Source organism: Prionailurus viverrinus, chromosome B3 (genome assembly GCF_022837055.1).
Source record: "Prionailurus viverrinus isolate Anna chromosome B3, UM_Priviv_1.0, whole genome shotgun sequence".
In the NCBI taxonomy this organism is placed as follows: Eukaryota; Metazoa; Chordata; class Mammalia; order Carnivora; family Felidae; genus Prionailurus; species Prionailurus viverrinus.
The window spans coordinates 129,831,202-129,856,936 of NC_062566.1; the positions used below are offsets into that span (position 1 = coordinate 129,831,202).

At 45.4% G+C, this 25,735-nt stretch overlaps 1 protein-coding gene across 3 annotated transcripts in view; it reads right to left on the reverse strand.

Annotated features, from left to right (window-relative positions):
* The window catches only part of TTC7B (tetratricopeptide repeat domain 7B), a 255,265-nt gene that overhangs the window by 195,477 nt on the left and 34,053 nt on the right, over positions 1-25,735 (reverse strand). The window lies entirely within an intron of this gene.

Consider the following 25,735-nt stretch of genomic DNA (forward strand, 5'->3'; position numbering starts at 1 on the left):
CAGAATCGGAAACAGGCTCCAGGCTCTGAGCCATCAGCCCAGAGCCTGACGCGGGGCTCAAACTCATGGACCGCGAGATCGTGACCTGGCTGAAGTCGGACGCTTAACCGACTGCGCCACCCAGGCGCCCCATTATTGTCTGTTTTATTGGAGCCGGCCTAGCGGGTGTGAAGTGATCTCATTGTGATTTTGATGGGTGTTTCCATAATGACTAATGAAACTAACCATCTCTTTGCGTGCTTGTTATTCATAGATCTTCTTTGAAGAAATGTCTATTAAAATCCTTTATCCATTTTTACTGGGTTGTTTGTTCTCTTATTATTGAGCTTTTTAAGAGTTCTTTATAGGGGCGCCTGGGTGGCGCAGTCGGTTAAGCGTCCGACTTCAGCCAGGTCACGATCTTGCAGTCCGTGAGTTCGAGCCCCGCGTCAGGCTCTGGGCTGATGGCTCAGAGCCTGGAGCCTGTTTCCGATTCTGCGTCTCCCTCTTTCTCTGCCCCTCCCCCATTCATGCTCTGTCTCTCTCTGTCCCAAAAATAAATAAACGTTGAAAAAAAAAAAATCTTTAAAAAAAAAAAAAAAAGAGTTCTTTATATATTCTGAATACAAGTTTTCTATCAGATGTGGGATTGGCTAATATTTTCTCTCATCTATAATGTTAAGACATGTCTTAATATGTCTTTTGAAGATCAGAAATCTTAAATTTTGATGAAGTCAAACTTATCAATATTTTCTCTTATAGACTGTGCTTTGGGTTTCCTATCTAAGAAATATTTGCATAACCCACGGTTACAAAGGCTTTTGGGTTTTTTTTGTTTTTTTTTTGAAGTGTTTACTTTTGAGAGACAGAGTGTGGGCAGGGAAGGGGCAGAGAGAGAGGGAGACACAGAATCTGAAGCAGGCTCCAGGCTCTGAGCTGTCAGCACAGAGCCTGACGTGGGGCTCAAACCCACGGACCACGAGATCATGACCTGAGCTGACGTTGGACACTTCACCAACTGACCCACCCAGGTGCCCCCAAAGGCTTTTCTTCTTATAAGTTCTTGTGAAATTTTTATAGGGTAGGTTTTACATTTGGTCTATGATCCATTTTAAAATAATTTTTGTAGGGCGGCCTGGGTGGTTCAGTCAGTTGAGCATCCAACTTCGCCTTAGCCATGATCTCACGGTTCGTGAGTTCAAGCCCCATATTGAGCTCACTACTGTTGGCATGGAGTCTGCTTTGGATTCTGTATCTCCCCCCCTCTCTCTCTCTCTCTCTCTCTCTCTCTCTCTGTGCCCCTCCCCTGCTTGCACACATGCTCTCTCTCTTTCTCAAAAAAAAAATAAACATTTAAAGAATAAATATTTTTTGTATATGTTGCAAGATAGAGATCGCAGTTTACTTCTTTATAGATAGACATCCAAATGTACTACTTATCGAAGATTTTTATTTCACATGGAATTGCCTTTGCATTTTTGTGAAAAATCAGATGGGGATATACATGTGAGTCTTTTTCTAGACTCTCTATTCTGTTTCAATGAGCCAATTGTCTATATTTATGCCAATAGCACCCTGTCTTGACTACAGCACCTTTATAAATCTTGAAAGCAGTGTTAGTGTTCCAATTTTGTTCCCATTTATCAGGTTCTTTTTTTTTTGGGGGGGGGGGGGAGGGCTATTCTTAGTCCTTTACACTTCCACATGAAATCTTCTTGTCAATATATTTTTTTAAGTTGGCTGGGCTTTTGATGGAGATTGTGTTGAATTTATAGATCAATCTGGGAAGAACTGGCATCTTAACAATATCGAGTTTTCTGACTCATGAACACAGTATGTCTCTTCATTTCTGTAGGTCTTTAACTTCTCTTAGCAATGGTTTGTAGTTTCCAGTGTACGTGCCTTGCAAACCTTTCCACAGATTTACCCTTAAATATTTCATATTTGTCATGGTGTTAAGAATGATACTGTTTTAATTTCAATTTCCTTTTGTTCACTGCTATATATAAAACTACAATAAATTTTTGAATATGGAGCTTGAAATCTGTAACCTTGTTAAATTCACTTATTCTACCACCATTTTTGTAGGGTCCCGTAGGGTCCCTCAGAATTTCTACAAAAATATTCATGTTGTTTGCAAATAAAAGGCAGTTTTGCTTCATCCTTTCCAATCCGGATGCCTTTTATTTCTAGGTACTGCCTTATGCCTTGCTGCAAAGAATCTCCAGTACAATCCTGAATGTAGTGGCGAGGTCAGAAATCCTTACCTCATTCCTGATGTTAGGGAAAAAGCACCAGCCCTCCACCATTAAGTTTGATGTTAATTGTGAGTGTTTCACAGATGCCCTTTATCAGGCTGAGGAAGATCTCTTCTACACCACTGTTACTATGAGTTAATATCAAGAACAGATGCTGAATTTTCTCAAATCCTTTTTCTGTGTCCACTGAGATAATCAGATGGCTTTTTTTCTCCTTTAGTTTTTTAATCTGGTGAATTACACTGACTGACTTTCACATATTAAAACAAACTTCCTTTCCTGAAATAAACCCCACTGACCATGATGTATTATCTTTTTTTATACTGTCAGATTTGATTTGTTAAAATTTTGCTTAAAATTTTTTCCATCTCTGTACATGAGGAATATTCATCCATAGTTTTCTTGTAATGGATTTGGGATTTGTATAAATGCTAACTTCATAAAATGACTTGAGAAATATTCCCTCCTCTTCAATTTTCAGGAGGAGTTGGCATGGAATTGTTATTTTGTTCTTAAGTTTTTGGGAGAAGTTACCAGGGAAGCCATCTGGACCTAGAGTTTTCTCTGTGGGAAGCTTTTAACTACAAATTCAATGTCTTTGATACAGGGTTGTTCAGATGATCCCGTTCTCCTTACATGAGCTTTGGTAGTTTATATCTTTCAAGTAATTTGTCCATTTCTTCTGAGTTGTCAAATTTACTGACATGGTGCTGTTTAGAATATTCCCTGATCCTTTTAAAATCTATAGAATCTCTGATCAAGGCAGCTTGTGTTCTCTCTTTTTATCCTGGACAGTCTAGCTAACGGTTTATCCATTTTATTGAAATTCTCAATAAAGATCTTTTGACTTCATTGATTGGGGTTTCACTGATTTTCCTCTATTGTTTTCCTGTTTTCTATTTCCTTTATTTCTGCTCTGGTTTTCACTATTCCCTTTCTTCTGTATACACTGAACTTGATCTACTCTTCCTTTTCTTATTTCTTAAAGTGAACGCTAAAGGATAAATCTGAGACCTTTTTTCTTTCCTAATATAGTCATTCAGCTATAAATTTCTCCCTAAGTACTGCTTTAGCAGTACCCTATAAATACTGATATGTTGTGGTTTTTTTTTCATTCAGTTCACAACACTTTCTAATTTAACTTTTGATTTCTGCTTTAGAAATGTATTATTTAGTTGCCAAATACTTGGGGATTTTCCCAAGATCTTTCTATTATTGATTCCTAAATTAATTCCATTATGGTCTGTGCAGTAAAAGGCTAAGCGGGCTTGGGATGTTCGAACTCCGCACATTCCGAAGAAAGGACTGGCCCTTGTGCAGCTCTTGGGGAACAACCTCTAGGATCCTAGAAAATCGTACCTGATAAGAGTGTCTTTGTTAATCTGGGTCACACCAGATAGTTATACTTATAATGTGATCTATGGTGAAGGCCTTGGGCCACCCTATATCCGTTTGACCTCTGGAAATAGTAAAAACCGAATAATTAAAGTCAGTTCCATGGGTGCTCCGTTTCTACATAACAGAATCCCAATAAAAACCCTAAACGCCAAGGTTTGAATGAGCTTCCCTGACTGGCAATACTCCGTAGGTGTTGTTCCACAACCTTCCTGGAAGAATGAAGTGCTGTCCATATGACCCCACTGGGGGAAGACCACTGAAAGATTGAGCCTGGCCTCTCCCAGACTCTGCTCTAAGCGCCTTTTCCCTTTACATATTGTAATCTGTAAACTTTGTTGTAATCGACTAGAAACCGTGAGCATAACAACTTTTCTGAATTCTGCGAGTCTTTCTAGTGAATCGCTGACCTGAGAATTGGTCTTAAGGATCCCTAACACAGGCCAGAGGACATAGTTGAACCCTTCTAATTTGCTAAAACTTGAATCAAAATTCTGGCCCAGAATATGGTCAATCTTGCTAAGTGTTTCATTACACTTAAAAAGACTGTGTATTCTGTTGCTGGGTGGAGTGCCACATAAATGTCAGTTAGGTCAAATCAGTAGACTGCTTTGTTCCAAGGTCTTCTATCCTTACTGACCAATCAACTGTGTACTTGTTCTATCGCGTATTGAAACGGGTACTGACGTCTTCAAGAACTGTCAGTGGTCGCTTTAGGGTTTAACTCATCACTGTCTACTTCAAATGACAGTACTCCACATCTCATACAGTACAACACCTTCACCATTGCATACTTTCATTTAACTCTCTCCAGTCTTTATTCTCTTATTATACACACTCTACCTTCACATAGGTTCTAAGTCCCACCCTACATAGTTCTCATTTTTATTGAAATGATCAATTACATGCTAAAGACATTTAAAGAACAAGGAAGAACACACACAGCCATCGAGATAGTTATGACTTCGTTCCTTTGCATGGATTTGTATTTCCTCCTGGTACCACCTTCCTTCTACCTAAAGGGCATCCTTTAACATTTCTTAGAGTTGCAGTTCAGCTAATGATGATTTCTTTCAGCCACCGTATGTCTGGAAAAGGCTTTTATGGGCCTCGTTTTTTGAGAGATATTTTCACTAAGTACGGAATTCAGGGCCGATAGTTCATTCCCATGTCCCCCACCAGCGCTCTAAAGGTGTCACTCTGCTGTGTTCTCACTTTCATGGTTTCTGACAGTAAATCTACCACGATTATAAACTTGGATGGGTTTGGGCAATAAATCTCCCTTATGTTTGTCCGTCTGCATGTAATGTGTATTTTTTTTTTTTTCTGGCTGCTTTTAAGATTTTCTCTTTATCACTGGTTGTGAGCAATTTGGATTATTAAGTGTTTTGGTTCCGTTTTCTTCATGTTTCTTGCGCTCGGGCTTCACTGAGCTTTCTAGATCTGAGGAATTATGGTTTTCATAAAATTTGCAAAGTGTTCAACCGTTATTTCTTCAAAAATCTTTTACGCTACCCATCCTATTAGGGGACTCCAATCACACACACGAGGCTACTTAAAGTTATTCCATAGCTCACGTTTGCTCTCTCCACTTTTTGAAAGGAATATTTTTCTCTCTGTTTCATTATGGATAGTTTCTACTACTATGCCTGCAAGTTCATTAGTTTCTTCAATGTCTAATTTGCCATTAATCATATCCAGTGTATTTTGCATCCCAGACATTACAGTTTTCATTTCTAGAAATTTGACTTACATGTATTTTTTGTTTCTTGGTTTGTTTGTTTGTTTGTTTGTTTTTTAGAGACAGAAAGCATGTGAGCAGGGGAGAGGGACAGAGAGGGAGAGAGAGTGAATCTTAAGCAGGCTCCATGCTCAGCATGGAGCCCAATGGAAGGCTCAATCCCATGACCCTGGGGTCATGACCTGAGCTGAAACCAAGAACAGGATGTTCAATCGATTGAACCACCCAGGTGCCCCAACTTATGTCTATTCTTATCTTCCATGTCTCCACTAAATTTTTAAATGGGAGGAATACAGTTCTAATTCCTGTTTTAACGCCCCTTCAGTCCTAGAATGTTCAATATTCATTCCTCTCCCATTTAGAGTCAAATTTGTTTACGCAGTTGCAAAAAAATCACTATGCAGCCTCTCTCCAGTGTGAACTCTGCTACAGCCTATTGAAATTTTCTTTGGAGGAGCATACAAGATAAATTGAACAAACTCTGGGGCGCCTGGGTGGCTCAGTCGGTTAAGCGTCTGACTTCGGCTCAGGTCATGATCTCCTGGTTCGTGAGTTCAAGCGCCGCATCGGGCTCTGTGCTGACAGCTAGCTCAGAGCCTGGAGACTGTCTTCAGATTCTGTGTCTCCCTCTCTCTCTGCCCTTCCCCCACTTGTGCCGTGTCTCTGTCTCTCTTTCTCTCAAAAATAAAACATAAAAAAAAAATTTTTAATTGAACAAATTCAATGGGAGTATTAGTTGAGTTTATTTATAGAAAGCACTCAGGAAGGGTTTGCTATGATTATTGTTAAGGTATTATTACTACCACAACAAACTGCCTCACACTCAAAAAGCAAACCAAACGAATTCACCATTTGCCAGAGCAGCTCTGGAACTACTCTGAAGCGTGTGCTTGACTGGAGCTTCCTCGATGTGCTTTAAGTGCTCACTTGTGCAAAATTTAAACCACTGGAAAACAAAAAGAGATCAATGGTTCCATAATCTGCCTTCTGCTTGTATGAAAAATGACCAAATAATGTGCAAGTCGTTATCGGGAATTTAATATAAAGAAAAAAAAATCTCCAGAGTGTGTTGAAGGGCCAGGAAAAAGAAAATGGGGGGTGGGGGGGGTCGTCTATCCTGCGGCACTTTGTATCACTGCAGGCTGGACCCTGACCACTAACGCTCGTGAAGACGACCTTCAGGGACCCGCCAAACCCACCAAATCAAAGAAAAGCCAATTCCAGTTCAGCACAGTTTGTCTATCATCTGTATTTGGGGGTCTGAAATATCTGAAATCCAGTCATCTAGGCTTGCAATCCATCAACACACATAGTTAGTAGGAACACTCAAACCAGTTCCACAACTTAATCCTCCACAGTGAGGAGACACTGGTGTTTTCTGTGGGTCTGTGTTCTAATTCGGGAGATATGTGGACACCCAAGGTCTGGGCTGGCAAATAGGTCCCTGGCAAGGAATCATTCTTAGTAGGGGGCTCTTTATGGTAAACATTATTCCTTTCCTTCTCCCAAATGCTATGACATTCTTTCCATGTGTCACTGGGCACATCTCAGAGCAACAGCAGAGCCCTGATTTGCCACAGTGAATTCGTGGCTATGCAGCTCAGCTCCAGGATATTTAATTCTCTGTCAAAAGCTACTTACAGGGCCTCTCGACTAGACTATAAATTTTAAAGCATCTGGGATCAGATCAACACTGTCTGAGAAGCAAGTCCTGAGGTCATGGCCCAAACTGGCCCCCATTAAAATGTCAGATGACACCCTGTCAGTTTGGAAAGCTATCATCAATAATGATTTTAGTTACTTTCTTTTTCCCAAAGAAATGCATGACCAAAAAAATAGTGAAGAACAGACTTGACAAATAGCTGGTGTGACAGCAACGTCCAATGCACATCTTGATAAGCTCTGTGCCTCCAAAATCAAAGCTGCATACAAAGAGTGGAAATCAACAGTTCCCTGCCCAATCATCGAGGCCAACTTTAAAGCATGGATGAAAACAGTAGCGGACCGTGTGCTACAATTTCAAAAATGCAGAATAGCCACTGGACCCAAAATGCATCCCCCTGCCACAGGAGGGGAAGCCCACAGGTACACTCACTTCCGAAAAGACCCTCCTATGATGGGTAACACGCTTAAATAAATTAGTGATCAGAAAATCATTTAGATCACACCTGACTGCTTTCGAAGCCCTTCCGTGTACAGAAGCCTGTGTGGTCCTGGTTAATAGACACCATCCTCCCTCCAGTCTCGTGGAGAAAGAAAGTCTCAGAAGAATGAAGCGACAACCAAAAGGTCTGTGCAGGGGCCAGGAGGAAACTATAAGAGGGCCTGGGAGCTGGGCAAATGTGTCCTGTCCCGGGGAATATTCTGAGGGGAGAAACCAAGACTGCCGAGTCTGATGCAGCAGGAGGGGTGTCGGAAGGCAAAGGGGTCACACGGCCACCAGCAGACCAAAGGGATGTCACAGTGGGGGCGGGGGGGGGGCAGGGGGAGGGGGCTAGGCTGCAGGGAGCCGGCTGAGGACCTCGGACACTTTTAAAAGCTCAAATGTGTGCAGCCTCTGAACTGCTCCATTTAGGTGTGGCCTAGAGAACATACAACATAGCAACCTGGACTCTTCATCCTTGGTTTCCTTCTGCAGCAAGGTTTCCTCACCTCTGAAAGGGAGCTCCAGTTTATCTCCACAAGGGCTATGTATCCCTGGAGGGCTGGCTGAGGAAGCGGCTAGCTGCACATCTCACTGGCCAAAACTCCAGCGATCGCTGAGGGGGAACCACCCCAAATTCATTTGGGACTGTTCAAATTTGAGAACCCTCAGTGAGGAGCCTGGTCTGGGTATGTAAGACTAAACAGTTTCAATAATGATAAAGGCTCATTTATCAAGGCCCTACTCAGCACCCAGCACTATGTCTAGGGCTGACATGCACCATTTATAATCCCCACAGCCACCATGCAAGGAGGGTGTTAACAGCACCTTACAGATAAGACTGAACTTCAGGCTCCACAGCTAGTGAATTTTATGATAAAGTCAAGTTTTGACCCCTGGTCTATCAGACCACAAAACCCTATTCACAATAGCCAGTCTCGCTGAGCTGCTGACAGCATATTCAGTGTCTGATAAGAGTAATGACGATAAAAATGAGTTTCAAACTGTAAAGACACAGAAGTCAAAGTCCAGAGCCCAAAGGCAGTGATCTCTCCCACCAAGAGCTGTGCCTCCCTGGACAGTTCTGTGGGTCACTGGGCCTCCCACACTTTGTCTGTGTCAGGAAGGGCTCAGCCACCGGGATACCAGCTTGAGCTGCACAACTTCAGAGAACAGCCAAAACCAATATTTTGAATTTTTTAATCGCATTAAAATGAACAAGGAATTAATTTCTTATAAAGTTATGCAACACAATAAAAGCCTATAAAATATAATCATATGAATTAGGGACTACAACATTAGGCATTGTTTCCTCATTTATCTTAACCACATCTCTGGAAGCCAGACCCTGACACTTGGCTGTAACATGACCTATAAGGGAGTGTATGTATAACTAGAAGTACCCGGAAAACTTTATTATAATACACTGTCTCTGATAACCCAGCCCTGTGGTATGGCCTTCAAAGACAGTAAGATGATTTCCAGGGATCTCAATTCCCAAGGCTGAAAAGAAATTCAGGAAAAGAGATTCCAGATCTTCAAATCCAAGTCCTGGCAAAGGCAGCTCCAGATTGTTGGTCCTGTGTTCTCACCTCTAGAATGGCCAGGTTCCCACCAGGTGTCACATGTACTCAACTCAGTGGAAGGACAAGCCACTGTGTAGGGTGTAGGGAGGAGAAAACCAATGGAAACCACCAAATGCTGGTGGGGGTAAGGGAGGGGGTGGCTGGCCTAGACTTCTTGTGAAGTCCCCGTCAATCCAGGGCTTCTATAATTTTTAGTGGTCTCTGGGCTGGGAGCCTCGGTTGGCCCCTTCCAGATGCTTTTAGAAACTGCTGTCTTCTTTCCAGAGTCGCCATATTCTTCTTAGAAGGCGTGCATGTATATACACTTACACACACACACAACGCACACACATCACTCACAAAAGAAGATGCCAGACCCTGAATTACACACTCACCTGCTACAGCAGACCATCTTTCAGTGCCCCTTCCACAATTCTGTGAGCAAGTGAGACGTAAACTCGACCTGAAATGCTCGCCAAATGAAATTTGCAATTTGAATGACACTCGTTAAATCACTACTTCGTAACAACATAAGAGTAATAACAACCCTTAGTGAGTACTAGCTGCACACCTACACACGAGGCACTTCTGAGAGTTTGACATAATTTCTGTACCCTTCGCACGAATGCTATGAGGGAGGATTTACTATCATCCCCTTTGAGAGATGAGGGAACTGGTCTCTGTGCTATTAAGTAGCTCACCTAAGATGATGCCACTAGTAAGTGGCCGAGCTAGGGTTCCAGCCAGATACTATTACTTGACTTTAGGTCTCACATTGCACTCTCTGGTCTCTGATTTACCTGCCTCTATATGTAAAGCAGCACTGTGTAGTGATTAAGAACTTGGGTCTGGAGTCAGACTCCCTGGTTTTCCAATCCACAGGTGACTTTCTATGTAAAACCTCCCTGTGCTTGGAACAGTACCCGACACATACTAAGCACCTGAAAAACAGTAACTACCATGATCATTCCCTACACCACTGTTATCTTTAGGTAACAGCAGGCTGGAAGGTCTCCAAGTGGGAGCATCAAAGTCATTTGTTAGATTATTTGTATACAGATTTTAATGACAGCTTTACTGAGATATTACTTATATACCACAATCACCTGTTTAAAACATCATGATTCAGTGGTGTTAGCATATCCGCCTAGTTGTGGAACCATCGCTGCTAGCTAACTCAAGAACATTTTCATCACCCAAAAAGAAATCCCACTCCCATTAGCGGCTCCTCCCCAGCGCACCCTCCTCCCCGACCCTGGTAGCCACTAATCCACTTTCTGTCTCTAGGGATTTGCCCCGTCTGAATAGTTCACATAAATGGAATCATACAGTATGAAACCTTTTGCTTCTGGCTGCTTTCACTTGGTGTGTTTTTTTCGAAAGGTTCATACCTCTCGTATCAAGTATCAGAACTTCACTCCTTTTTTTAATTGAGGGGAAATTCACGCAACACAAAACTAGCCATTTTTTAATACTCGCTGGTATTTAGTACATTCACAATATTGTATGACCAGCATCTGTATCTAGTTCCAAATACTCCATTCCTTTCCATTGCTGAATAATATTCCATGGTACAGGTGTAACACTTCATCCATTCATCGGTTGATGACCATTTACAGTTTTTAGATATTATGAAAAATGGTGCTGCTAACAGTCATGCACTGATTTTTGTATGGACACACGTTTTCTCCTTGTTGTTGTTCTCACATTTGTTCTTTATTTTGTTTTGTTTTTCATTAAGTTTTTTTACTTTAATTCCAGGACAGTTAACAGTGTTATGTTACTTTCAGTTGTGCAACGGTGAGTCAGCGCTCATCCTAAGTGTTTTCCATTCTCTTGGCTATATCCCTAGAATAAAACTGATACAGAACATGGGGTAATCCTATGTTTTGTTGTATTACTTTCAGTCTTTGTTTTTAAAAAATCGCATTACTATCTAACTGCCACACTGCTAGGTAAAACATTACGAAATGAAAATACATGGGCTTCTGAGTACACAGGCCTCAACTCCAACCCTTGCTTCTCCATTTATTAGCTCCGTGGCTTTGAGAAAGCCGCTCAACATCTTGGAGCCTCTATTTCCTCATCAAGTAAACGAGAATATTCTGAGGCTTAGCCGGGTGCCTAGCACAGAGGGAAGTAAGTCCTTGATAAACAGTAACTACTACTACCAACAAGCACCTTTCTTGGGGACAATGACGAACCTTATCCTTTTTTAGAAGTATCTGAGAAAGGCAGAAAAGCACTGAGAAGAAGAATCACCCATACTCCCACCATGCAGAGTTATACGCATACACCCTCCACCCCAAGCATTCATGATGCCGTGTAAACTCTGGTCTCGGCTTTAGTTTCTTTCCCAAGAAAAGTAGACAAGGGATCCCCACAGTGCAAAGCGCATGCCCTGGGCGCCCCAACTCCAGCAAGGAGCGAGGGCTGCCAGTGACCAGATGTGCTGGTCCTTTCTTCACTTCTAGAATTCTCACTGAGCACCACCTGTGGGCAGTGCTCTGCTGAGGGCTGGGCCATGGTCTTCTCCCTCGAGAAGCTCACCTCTAGTGCAATGGGGGAGAAAGACATTCTCAAAACAATGGAAGCAGTGCAGTGACTGAGACAGAATAGGTATCACAGAGAAACTGAGGACAAGCACCTCCGTGGACCTTCGCCTCAGATTCCAGCCCCCAAACTTTCTTTGGTCTCTTTGAGTCTCTGCTTGCTTTCCAAAATGAGAACCGATGAGGAGCCTATTAACACAACCAACATTAAATATGAATATGGGTCAGTGGCAATAAAAGAGCTCTTACACTTCTCACACCATCTAAATATAAACAGGAAGCTTTGACTAGCAACCTGAGATGAGCAGCCACAGAGCATGCAGCCTCCCACTAGTGGGAGCATGGTTACATCTGGCCGGGAGGAGGCCAGAGATCAAGAGCGGGAAGGCTTCTGATGCAGGAACCTCCCAGGCCCTGGCCTCGGCCATCACTTTTTCTGGGTTTGGCATACTGGCAAAAGCCAGCACTCAGCAAGGCCTTCCCTAGCCCCAACTCTATCACCCTGTTTCCTCCACCCATCGACTTTCCTTTTTTTTCTTTTTAAAAAATTTTTAAGTTTGTTCATTTATTAGGAACTTATTTGTTTACTTATTAGAGAGAGAGAGAGAGCACCCAGGCACCCCTACCCATCTACTTTTCTATAAAACTGCTTTTTTCCCGGTACCAAAGGGATCTCAAGGCTTCAAAAAATAGTAAGAGGAGGAAGGAAGGAAGGAAGGAAGGAAGGAAGGAAGGAAGGAAAGCAACTTCTCAAGGGAAAAAGAAAGGTTCCCCCATCTTCTCTGCTCACTCTGCAGATGAAAAAATCTATGCTCAGAGAGGGCTCCCCATCTGCCCAAGGTCACATAGAGGGTTATCTGCCCAAGGTCACATAGAGGGTATCAGTAGAGCCAGCCCTGAGCCCTGCTCCGATGAGCTAACTACCAGAGCAGGTCCCCGGTAGCTGGAACATGGGCCCCCCACTGGACTGGAGAATTCTTCTGCCAGGGGAGAGACACTGTCAATGGTTACTTGTCTGCGATGCCTCCGGGATACCTAGAAGGTCATGGTCATTAGCAGATATGCAATTCATAAAGGTCAGGCCTAGACACTGTCACTTCAAGACTGGTACATTAATCTACCAACCACTACTCCAGGAAAATCTTCTACAGTCCTAATTATAACCGGAGAGGGGAGTTCGGTCGGTGATAAAAAGGCGGCATGTTAACTCCTGCTAAACCTCCACTATCGGCATACATACTGGTACATCCCTTTCCTTCTTAAAGCGATGCACGCACTGAATGTCTCCAGGTACTGGGCACTGCGGACGCCTGCGGGACAACAGCAAAGGCCCGGCCGGGTCTGCACCTGCCAGAGAGGCCCCCTTGCCCCTGGAGGCTGTGCTTCCAGAAACCGGCCTGGAGTTCCTCGGGCGGCTCACGGACTTAATGAAGCCTGGCAAGTTCACCCCTCTCCTCCGACCCCTGACCTCGCGTGCAATCTCAGAACGACCCAAATGTCAGGGCCTGCCCCTCGAGTCCGCTGCCTGCCGCAGGCCCGCGGAGGCGGGCAGGACCAGCGCGGAGACGGGACGCCGAGGCGCGCCCTGCGCATGCGCGGCCCCGGGAGCCGGGCAAGCACGCGGCTCCGGCGCCCCCTGGCGGCGGCGGCCGGCTCGGCTTGGAAGCCCCGGCGCGGCCGCTGGCCGCCGTCCCTGTTGGAGTGGCCCGCGACAGAGCCTTGAGCAGGTGGCCTCGCTCGAGGCCGTCTGTGGAATTCCGGTTCTGGAACGTGCTCACCGAACCACAGAACTCTACTGCTTAAATAAGAACCCCGAGTGCTGTCTGCGCTGTGTTCAGGGAGATGGAAGTTTTCCAGAAGCTCCTGCAAAGTCGGCTTGGCACCAAGGCAAGGCACCCCCAGGACCCCAGCGTGGACTCGGCCTCTTGAGTGCGGCCTGGGCAGTCTCTGGAGGTGACCCGGGGGTCGCTACCCACACAATGCGCCAGCCCCAGTCTAGGAGGCAGGGGAAAAGGGGCCAGGGGCTGGAAGGGGGGACCCACCCTTCACCCCTCCTCTGAAATGGGGACCTTACCAGCTTCTAACAGGGTTGCTGTGAGCATTAAGGGCGCTGAAGGGCAAGGGCTTAGAATGGTATTTAGAAGGAATCATCTTTAATGCTGTAATTACCATTAACAACCTGCTACTAGGATGCCAGAAGCCGGCACACAGTAGGCCCTCCCCGAAGCTGAGGCCCTCTCCCTGGCTAGTGAGGCTGCCGCGTACCCTGTAGGGCAGTTGCGGGCCTCTGCCTCGTTCAAGGCTCAGGGCCGTGGCCAGGGAGGCCCCGCCCGGGCCCCGCCCCAGCTTGCCGCCCTTCTTCACCAGTCCCAGCGTGAGGGAGAGGCCGGGGAGCCCAATCCGACACCCTCCTTCTCCACAGAACAGGCTGTGCTCCGCTCCCGCCCCCACAGAGCTCGGAGCTTTCCAAATCTGGATGCTTTTTTCATTCCCGAAGCATCGGGAACATTTGGGGGAAGAAAATGAACACCAGACATGGTTTGGAAATGATGGAAGCCAAGAGATGGGCGGTGGCAGAGGGAGCACGGTCTCAGGCGTCAGGAGTCCTGGTTTTAAAATATTCAACAGGAGTATGAACTAAATGATCTTTTAAAACCTGGCCAGCTTCGTACGAGCGTAGGCCCAAAGAGATCCTAGCAGAAAGCACCCAAATCCCAAGAGTGAAAAATAGAGCAGCTATAGCACAGTGCAGGGGAGCAACCTGCATTAAGGACGTCCAAAGAGTCACTGGCTTTCAAAGAAAAGGAGCCATGGGAGAGAGGTTTCTAGAGCCCTACAACCTGAAACACAGTCCACAGCCTGGGACGAGCCGACCTGAAACTGAATGTGGTAGAAGACGAGTTAGAGACACGACTCGTCTCGTCTCATGTCAGGCCCAAACCAAAATCTATTTTTATCTAGAATGGAGAGGATTTCAGAATACACTGGAAACACGGCACTTTTGGTTAGGCAACTTGTGTTACTTGGCTAGAGTTCACCTTCAGCGGTGCACCCCAGGGTTGACAGGGGAAACTGTTTAAAGAACCACCCCATCGCCAGTAGCCCTGTGTGGCAAGTACTGTCCCTTGCGTGAATGTGGGGACACAAAACAAGCAGTTGGGACATGACATGCCCTCAGAGGCCACCCCGGAGCAGGCGCTCACATATTTGCTAGCTTAATGAGTTAAATATGCAATCTAGTTTGAGAAAGGCAAGTGACAGGTGTGAAGTCATCCAACAAAAACTGAATGCCAAATTGGATGCTACTGACTATAAATAGAGGTAGAAGAGGAAGGAGGGACTGAAGTGGACAACAGAGCTGGAGAGATGGTCACTGACATGTCACCAGGGGTGGACTCCTCACAGGGAAAAGGAAGAGACCCTGGTTGGAGGGAGAAGACAAGTAGAGGTGGGGAATGGGCCTGGCAGGGGTGAGGGCAGGTGGGCAGAACACGGGTGGGACAGACCAGGATATGGGGCTGCCCCAGCAAGACCAGGACAGAGCCTCCAGAATCTGGAAAACTGCTCGGCCCCGCCTAGACCTGCTTTGCTCAGCAGAAGCACTCATCAAGAACCTGAGCTTCAACAGTAAGGGAAAAGCTAACTTGGGGTGGGGGTGGGGGTGGGGGTGGGGGGCTCCACTCTTGATTACCTCAGTAACTTTCCATAGTTTTTAAACCTCAGACTGACTTGTCCTGACACTCAGGCCACTGTCTACTGACTGCTTTCACCACACTTTAACTTCAGCCTACTTAAGAATATAAATCTGCCACAAATGTACAGTGCTGTGTTTTAGACCCTGTAGACCCCAGGGAAAAGCTCTGTGTCACCTGCCTCCCTCCTCCTCTCCTCCCAGAGCCCTGGTGAGCGCTCTGCCTGAAGGAAGAGCTTCTCTGGTACATGCCCAGGGCCCCCAGGGTTCCAGCTTCAGATCTTGCCTTTCCTCACTCTCTGTGTTCCTCGGAGTGAGCTTCAGCCACTGCTGGGTTGTGACCAAATTCTATACACAATCAGCTCCTAAATCCTGACCAACAAACCCGAAGCCTAAAGACCCCTGTGCTGAGCAAAGGCTCCAGAATTAGAACGGTTCCCTGGACAGCACCCCCTTGCGGTCACAGAGGTTATCACCATGTTCCCCTCCAACCCAGTATCTTCCCCCTGCCTCCAAGGGAAGCTGGCTTCTCCTCCTGTAATCCTTAACCTGGTTCAACATCATTCTCTGCCCCGTGACTGATGCTGAAAATCCCAGTCATTTTGACTCCTCCCTCAACCACCTTCCCACAGCAAGTCCCCCCAACACACTTGTCTCCGGGGCGTGCTGGAACCCGGGTTTTTGCAGTATCTGTCAGGATCCAGTAGGACAAGAGAATCACTCTAGTCCTTACAGATAAAAGAGATTTAAGGGGATGAAACAGATGAAAAGACAAACAGGAGGGTGTGGCATCCAAGAATTCTGAAACGTCAGGAGGCCATTGACAGCCCGAGGGCCAGAAAGGACCGAGAAAGGAGATGGAGTTACGAGAGCCCAGAAGCTGGGGCTACTGGGTGGGAGACGCAACCCAGCAGAAGCTCCCCTGTGGGAGCCAAAACCTCAGGGGAAGTCTGTCAGACCCCCACAGCTGGGGGACCTGCTGTCAAAAGTGCTGCTGGAGGCAGACAGCAAGAGCGAGCGAGCGAGCGAGAGAGAAATACCCTGGCTTCTCTCTCGTTTTGCTCCCCAATTTCCTGCCAATGCTTCCTGTTGGCCAAACCCAGGCAGCAACCAACTGACTAGGGGATCTTGGAAACAGCTGGCAGAAGTCAGGCGCCCTGGGATGTAGAGCAACAAGAGGGAAAGAGCCCGCAGCCAGTTCACCTCCCTGACCGGTCCCCTTCCCTATAATCTTTAATTCCTTCTAATCCATTCTCCGTTCCATGCCAGAAGGATCGTTCTTACTTATAAACTTAAGTTACTCTTGGTTGGCAGTTTCCTGGCAGGGCAAAAGAGGACTCCTCCCCCAGGCTGACTTTGTCAATCAACGGCAAATACAGGAAGTGCTGTTCCCTTGACCACACCGTAGACTGGGTGTACGGTGTATATAACATGGGGGCTGCTGCTGAAGGTATTACTCAACTTACTAGCTAAATATCATTCCTTTCTGACCAGGGTTGTTTGCCACGATCAAGAGGCTCGGGGCTCCAATGAAAAAATGCCATGTCAAAGGAAGTGGAGAGCAAGTAAAGGCTAATTAAAATCTATTAAAACAGGGCACCTGGGGGGCTCAGTCGGGTAAGCATCTGACTTGGGCTCAGGTCATGATCTCACAGTTGGTGAGCTTCAGCCCCACTTTGGGTGAGCACGAGCCCTGCTTCGGGTGAGCCCCACTTCTCTCTCACTCTCTCTCTGCCCCTCATGGGATTCTCTCTCCATCTCCCTTTCTCTGCCTCTCGCTCACTTGCACCCTCTCTCTCTGGAAAAAAAAAAAATAATAATAATAAAATAAAATCATAAAAAATACATTTTAAATTTTAAAAATCTTTTAAAACTGTAGAGTAGTAAGAGACGGAATTGAGAAATCAAAAAATTTCCTAGAAAGACAAACTCAAGCTCAGATGGCTTACCGGTGAATTCTACCAAATGCTTAAAAAATTAACACAATACTTGGCAAACTCTTCCAAAGAGCAAAAGAGGAGGAACACTTCAAAACTGACTCTGCAACACCAGTGTTACCTTGATAACCAAAACCAGACAAAGACATCACCAAAAAAACTACACCAATATCCATTCTGAGTATAGAAGTGAAAATCCTGGACAAAATATTAGTGCATCAAACCCAGCAACATATAAAAGAGTGTATATATGCCCTAAGTGGGATTTATCCCAGGAATACAAGGCCGATTAAACATATGAAAATCAATGTAATACGCCACATTAGAAGAATAAAGCACAAAAATTTACATGATCATCTCACTAGAAAAAAGCATTTGACAAAACCTAACATTCTTTCATGATAAAAAACACTCAATGAACAGAAATAAAGGTAAACTTCTTCAATCTGATAAACGCCATCTATGAAAAACCCACAGCTAACATCATATCCAATGATGAAAGACTGTAAGCTTTTCCCCTATCTTAGAAGATCTCTGTTCTGGTCATTTGTATTAAACATTAGAATAGAGGTTGTAGCCAATGCAATTAAGCAGCAACAACAAAAGGCATCAGAGTGGAAAGGAAGTAGTAAAACTATCCTTTTTACAGGTGACATGATCCTGTCTAGAGAAAACCCTACAGAATCTGTACACACCAAAAAATTTTTAGAGCTAAAAAAATCAGTTCAGCAAGGTTATAAGGTAAGAGATCAATATACAAAAAAAACTTGTATTTTTTATACACTAGCAGTGAACAATCTGAAAATGAAATTAAGAAAACTATTCCAGTTATGATAGCATCAAAAAGAAGAAAATACTTAGGAATAAATTTAAGAAAAGGAATGGAAGTCACACTGAAAATTACAGAACACTTTTACAGTCAAATGTTCTACCAGTGAGCTATACCCCCTACAGAACACTTTTGAAAGAAATTAAAGAAGACATTCTGTGTTCATTGACTGGAAAACAATATTAATCAGATGGCAATACTCGCCAAATTGATCTATAGGTTCAACAGAATCCTCAAATTCCCAGCAGTATTTTTTTTCCCCAGTAATTGACCACTTGATCCTCAAATGTATATGGAAATGTAAGGAACCCAGAAAAGCCAAAATAATCTTAAAACAGAACAAAGTTGGAAGACTCACGCTTCCATATCTCAAAACTTAATACAAAGCTACCGTAATAAAGACAGTGTGGTATTGGCATAAGGACAGAAATATAGACAAATGGTGGACTAGAATTAAGAACCCAGAAATAAACCCTTACATTCACGTTCATCGATTTCAACAAAGATATCAAGACAACTCAATGAAAAATAGTCTTCTCAACAAATGCTGTGGTAATAACTGCATATCCACATGCAACAGAATGAAGTTCTCATACCATACATAAAAATTAATTCAAAGTAGACTATAGATCTAAATCTAAGAGTTAAAACTGTAAAACTCTTAGAAGAAAACATAGGAATGCATCTTTGTGACCTCAATTAAGTAGTGATTTCTTAGCTACAACACCAAAAACATAAAAGCAACCATAAAAAAAAAAAAAAAGTAGAAGAAACACTGAACTTAATCAGAATTTAAATTTTTTAATGTTTATTTTTGAGAGAGAGAAAAAGAGAGAGTGCGTGGAAGAGGGGCAGAGAGAGAGGGAGACACAGAATCCGAAGCAAACTCCAGGCTCCGAGCTGTCAGCACAGAGCCCGACGCGGGCTTGAACCCACACACCGCAAGATCATGACCTGAGCCGAAAGTCGGATGCTTAACCAACTGAGCCACCCAGGCGTCCCAAACTTAATCAAAAACTTAAAACGTTTATGTTTTGGGGAGTGCCTTCGTGACATACCACTTCATACCCACTAGGATGGCTATAATCAAAAGGACAGATTATAGAGTCAGCTTCACGGCGGACAAGTTGTAAAGCAACAGGAGCCTCTAGAGTAGTACAGCCGCTTCAGAAAATAGTTGCAGTTCCTTGAAACGTGAAACCCAGAGTAGTCACATGATCCAGTCATTCCATTCCCAAGTGTATACCCAAGACACATGAAACTATATATGCCCCCCAAATTTTATGCACAAATGTTCACAGCAGCATTACTGATGATAGCCCCAAAGTGGAAACAACCTCTTGTCCATCAACTGATGCATGGATTAATAAAATGTGCAAAACGTGACATATCCATACAATGGAATATTATTTGGCCAAAATATGAACGAAGCACGGATTCATGCTACAACAGGGACAAACCCCGAAAACATGCTAAGAAGCCAGACACAAAACATCACATACTACATGATCCTGTTTGTATAAAATGCCAGAACAGGCAAATGTAGTGGAGACACAAAGTGGTTGACTTCGTCTGGGGGGATGTTAACTAGGCAATGGGAAGTGACACTGGTGATGGGGTGATGAATGCACAACTCTGAATGTACTAAAAACCACTGAACTTTAAAAGGTTGTATTTTATGGTATCTGAATTATATCTTAATAAATCTGTTTTTTTTAAAAAGCTATATTTGACCATATAAGCTATACAAAGACCATATAAGCTAGACAAAAAAGCTATACAAAGACCATATTTGTAATATGAAAAACTGAAACAATACAGATGTTCCATAGGAAAGTGGCTCAAAAATATCCCATAAGGCACACCACCATGCCGTCATTAAAAACTTTTTTCAAAGATACTTAATGACCTGGAAAAATAATTATACATATACATATATACATATAGTGAAAAAGTAGACCATAAATAGTATATCTAGCATAATCCTAACTGTATTTAAAATAGCATAGGAGCGCCTGGGTGGTTCAGTCACTTGAGCATCAACTCTTGATTTTGGCTTGGGTCATGATCCCAGGCACACGGGATTGAGCCCCACGTCAGCCTCCACACTGAGCACGGAGCCTGCTTGGGATTCTCTGTCTTTCCCTCTGCCCCTGTCCCCTGCTTGTGGGCTCTCTCTCTCTCAAAATAAAATTAAAAATATTATATAAATCTATTTTATATATTTTAAATATTAAATATATATAGATATAAATATAGATACAGATATTTAGATATAAAATATCTATATGTAGACACATATAAATTTAAAAATAGATATTTATATTATATATATAATATGTAATATATATGTGTATATATGTATGTGTGTATATATATATATATATATTTAGCAGTGGTCAACTAGCTTAAGTGGTAGCATGAGGACTGATTTTACTTTCTGCTTTACATTTTTCTTCATTTTCCAAACAGCCGGCACTCAACACACAACCAAAGAATCAAAGTTCATTTTTAGGTCAAAGGGGTTCTATTCAGTGTGGGCCAGAAGGAGAGGCAGCAGGTCCCCTACCCTATGGACAGAAAAGCACAAAGGTACAGCCCTCTGCAGAGCAGTCTGGAAATACTTCTCTTTTGACCCAGAAACTCCCCTTCTGGAAATCTCTCCCAGGGAAATCATTAAGGACAAGCACAAAGACCAGGCCGAGAGGGTGGTTCGTCACAGCTTTACGTGTAACAGTAAAAAGCTGAAAACAACCTACATGTCCAAAAATAGGGGCTTTTTAGTTAAATATATTATAGCTTGCCCATATAATGAAATGCTGTACAGCTGCTAAAAGTGTTTATGATCTGAAGTGGAAAAAGCAGGTCACAAAGCAGTATATGTGGTATAAACTCATTTTTATAAAAAAAAAAAAAAATCACACATGATAATTATAGAGATCTAAAAGTAAACGCACTAAAATGTTAACAGAGGTTGGCTCTGGATAGACCAAGTGATGGATATTTTTATATTCTTTTGACTGGTCTGTATTTCTGATTTTTATATAATGCACATGTATGTTGTCTGTAACAAGAAGAACAGTAAAATAAAATGATGGGGGAAGGGGCAGGAGGTCAAACACAGGGACAGCCAGAAGTCCCACCTCACTGCCCAAGGAAAGGAGCATGCTAGACAGGACCTTGGGGAGGGGAGGGTGAGACCATCACAGCCACCCGTCGCCCCCAACTGCAGGTGTATGTCCGACTACACAAATCTCCTTCTGTTGACCTCGGATTTATAGACTTCAAAGCATTTTCCCATTTTGCCTTAATCCAGCCTTCTCAGGACTCTCACCTGAATATTATTATCCCCATTTTGCAGGTAAAACAAGTAGGACTTAGACACTTAAATCAAATGGTTTAAGAATCACAGAACAGAATGAGGGGTTCGCAGGTTATCTGACACCAGACGCTTGTCGACAACAACCCCACTCTAAATGAGTTCATGCTCCAGCTGAAAGGCAGCTCGATAAAGCGGAGAGAGTAGGGATTCTGGGGCCCATAGGCCTTGAGGTGAATCCCACTTCACCTCCGAAATTCAGCCTCTCAACTGCTCACAGGAAATGATAATCCCTGAGCACAGGACTGCTGCCAGAATGGGGTGCAGTCACACAGCTAAATCAGCAAGCATCACGCCTGCCTCTGGGCAGGGCTCGATAAATGCTAACCCACCGGGAACCCCCACCTCTCAGGGCAGCCAAGCCCTGAGGTAGCTCCTGCTAGTGGAAAGACTTCCAGATACGGGCCTAACGTTGGACTCGGTGAAGTTTCCACCGCCCCGCTCTGGCCCCATCCCCGAGGACAGAACAGAGAAGTCTTTCTCCCCCCAAGGGCCCTCCACCCCTGGAGACTGTTCTTTTCCAAAAAGCCCCATTCCTTCAGCGCTTACCCACCTGATATGGTCTGGTTGGAAGGCCCCTCCAGTCCAGTCCACAGAGACTCCGTCACAGAGCAGCCATGTGGCTCCTCTCATGTTCCTTCTACCCTGCAAGGACCGCTGCCAGGGAGAAAAGGGTGTTCGGGGCCCTGGGCCTCTTTGACGAGAGGACTCCTATTCAGAAGAGCCACACTATGGACTTCTATCATAGAAGTCTGATTCTCCCGGTGGGACCACCCCTCCTCATCACGGCCTTCATGCAAGGCCCAAGCCAGTCCCTGGGCACGATTCTGGCCCCTGTAACTACATCAAGGATGGGAATGTGATCCACCAGGGCCAAGGAGACACAGTGAGAATGTGGCCGAGGTTTCTGAGACTTACACCTAAGAGAATCAAGAATCTGGAGCCGCCCCAGCCGCCTGGAGCCTGGAATGGGAACCAACACAGAGGACTGTAAGCTGAGAAATGGAGAGAAAGCACCTATCTCTGAGGCCTGAATGCGGCTGCCGCTGAGGTCGGCCTGGGTTGGGTTTTCTTTCACCGACAACTGAAAGTTGTCTTTCAGAAGACACAGATCTTAGCAGAACTTCAAAATGAGCCTCCAGCTTGGCTCGGGGCCTCACCTCCCCTTACACTGCTTCCCCTCTGCGTGTCCCTGGGGGCAGGGGCTTGGCCCCACCTCCCGAAAGCCTTGTAGGGTGGGGTTCGAGTTGCTGACTAGGATTTACACTGCCGCCTCCCATCCTCTCTGTGAACAAAACACATTCGTTTACCGCTGGGGCAGGGTAGAGCAGAGGACAGGGACCCTCTGCCACCGGTCTGCCCCCTCCCTACTCTCATGTCCCCGGTGACCATCACATCTCTTCGGTGACACTCTCTCCCACCAAGTACACGAGTGGCCTCACCCCAAGCCCTGGTCACTGCCCCTGTGCCTGAGGCCGAGCAAAGGGCTCAGAAGACTTCAGCCCCCCGGCCTGAAGAGGGCAGGGGGCCCCCTACATGAGTGTGACCACGGACGCCTTCGGCACTGGCAGAGCATGGCCAGCCTGCAGCCAACCCACCACACCCGGGCTGCCCCGGGACCAGCAAACTAACATCTCCAAGGATGGAGCCCGCAGCATCCTGAAAGCTGAAAGCCCCCAGTGAACATGTTTCCACTTTCCTGGGGGAAGCTGGGGCTGCTCCTGGGAGCCAATATTCCACGATGGGAAAACACGCTTCGAAGCAGAAAAGTAAACCACCGTGTAGGAAACGAATGCCTCAAGTCACCCGGTCGAGGGTCTGGCCTCGCCTTGACATACAGTGCTGTTAGAATCAGCCCCTAGGGAGAAGAGCCGATATGCCTTCGTTCTGTATCTTTTACATTCCACAGAGGCAACCCCTGCTTAACACGGCAGCCTTTTGGGGGGTATGACGGTCCTCAAGCCATCACCACCCACCGTCTGAAGAATTTCCAACTCAACTTGTTCCAAGCCTTTTTCCATGCCACCCAGATGCCCAGGACTGAGCCAAGTGTGGAGAAGTCACACCCGAGCAACACTTGATAAAAAGCCCCTCATCAATGGACTGCATCCGTTATGCTGACTTATCTAAATTTTGCTCTCGTAGGAGGCCCACAGGAGACAGTGGGCAATCCCCAGGTGCCTCTTCCGAAAACATTCGTAGAGAATGTTTAAGTCTCTTGGCCTAACAACCGCTTATGCTGAGCTGAAGTCTGCGGGTGTGTGAAGACACTGGGTTTCAAGCTGGGGAGAACAGGGCTGGGATCCAAACCTTTTGGAGACGGGTTCTCTATTTACAGACTAGTGCTTATCAGTTGCGGAAGACAGATGGTGCTTCTGGAAAGCCTCTCTTGAGAGCTCCCTTGCCCCGTGGTACTGCCCACTGCAGAAGGCAGGTGTCTTCGTTCCTTCCCTGACGCTGACCCCTGAGATGGAGACATTCAGAACGCACACGGACAGTCGAAAGAGAACCCTAGGGCCAGCTTTACTGGAGGCAGGCAAAAGAGGATGTAACATTTTCCAAGGGGAAGTCATTATATGATTCTCGTGCTATTCATCACACCTGCGCTTCTGGGAAGACCAAGGGGTCCACGAGCTCTGCAGATTCTAGAGAAGGGGAGCTCTTTAGAGATCAGCCTCCGACCTTCGACCTCCGGTCAGGAAGGGGTGTCCAATCAGAAGAGACAAGCCCTCCTCCTGGGAGCCGAACCAAGAGATGGTTTCTCCTCAGCTATCTCTCCTCTCATCAGCCAACGTATTTAGCATGTTTCTTACGAAGAAGACAGCTGTCAGATGACTGTGTGAATTGTTCCTGCCTCTTACAGGAACACTACTTGAATCAACTGATCCATTCCAAGGTGAATGGTCCTTTGTGATAAAACCATGAATGTGGGCCCAATTCCAAAGACCTCTAACCCTCTGGGTCAGCCTTGGGCAAGACTGGTGAGGGGCAAATGGACTAGTCTTGGGCCCCACCCTTGAGCAATCCCCTTAGGGTAACCTCTCCATCTGCCCCTGGCCACTGGGTACTGCCCTCCTCCAACACCATCAACACCTTTTCCTCTTTATGGGGCACTCCAGGTCTCAGATCTTTGGCTGGATCTGCCCCTAGAGATTTCCCTCTAAATATACTGTTCCCAGGTCCCAAACCCTCTGCCAGACAAGGGAGATATACTAAGGCTACGATTCCCTCTCTCCATAGCTGGATGTTACCTGGGGCTTCTGGAGAGGTCTATCCATCTGAGGTCACACCCAAGAACAAAAATAGCTAAACTTTGTTGCTCTGCCAGGTGCTGTGCTAAGAGCTTTACAGGTATTCACTCTTTCCCTACGATAACCCTACAATGCAGATACTATTATTATCTCTATTTTATAGAGGAAAAAAACGGAGCCCCAGTGACGTGAAAGCAACTTGCCAAAGATCTTATAGCTGATAAGAGACAAAGCTGGAGATCAGATCTGGGCAGTCGGGCTTCAAAAGCCCCAGGCTCTTAACCAACGCATCAAAGGAACAATTTGAAACCAGGAGCAAAGGAGAAAGAGAGAATGTGGCTCCAGAGAGCTCCCCCACAGCGTGCCACCTTCTCTACCTGGGCACAGGGGCCGTGCAGACTGACGGGCAGGTTTCCTACCTCATCCTGGCCCTCCCTCCAGTTTACTGGGTGTCATCAGGCAAGTCCCTGAGCCACTCTGGCACAGTCTCCCCCACTGGAACACAGAACATTTGTATGAGGGCCCCGTTTGCCCTTTGCAATCAATCCTTCTCTGCCTGATACCATGCAATCTAGAAAGGAAGTGTAATACCACGCCGGATATGTCTCCGGGTCCATGATGTCCCTCCTCTTGGGCACCAAAGCCTCAGTCTTGCACGTCCCCTTCCATTCACCCGAGAGCAGGCTACTTCTTTCGGCCACTTCCAGCTGGGTGAGAGACCACACTCTACGGGGCATGTCTAATCAGAGGCTGACATGTGCCCCTGGTCTTGTTTTTCCCAGGTGACTATGGTCCTATAGCAACGTCTCACCAATGGACTGTCAGCAGAAGCGAGGCGTGCTCCTTGTGCTCACCCAGACATCTCTCTCTCTTCCCCTTTGCAGGAACTGCAACACATCAGCAAGCCGGCTTCAATCACAGAGATGAGGACGACACCCTAGTGCCTGGGGAGAAACGGTAACCTCAGGGAACACAGCTGCCCCACCGGCTGTGACCAGTTGGAATATTACAGGGC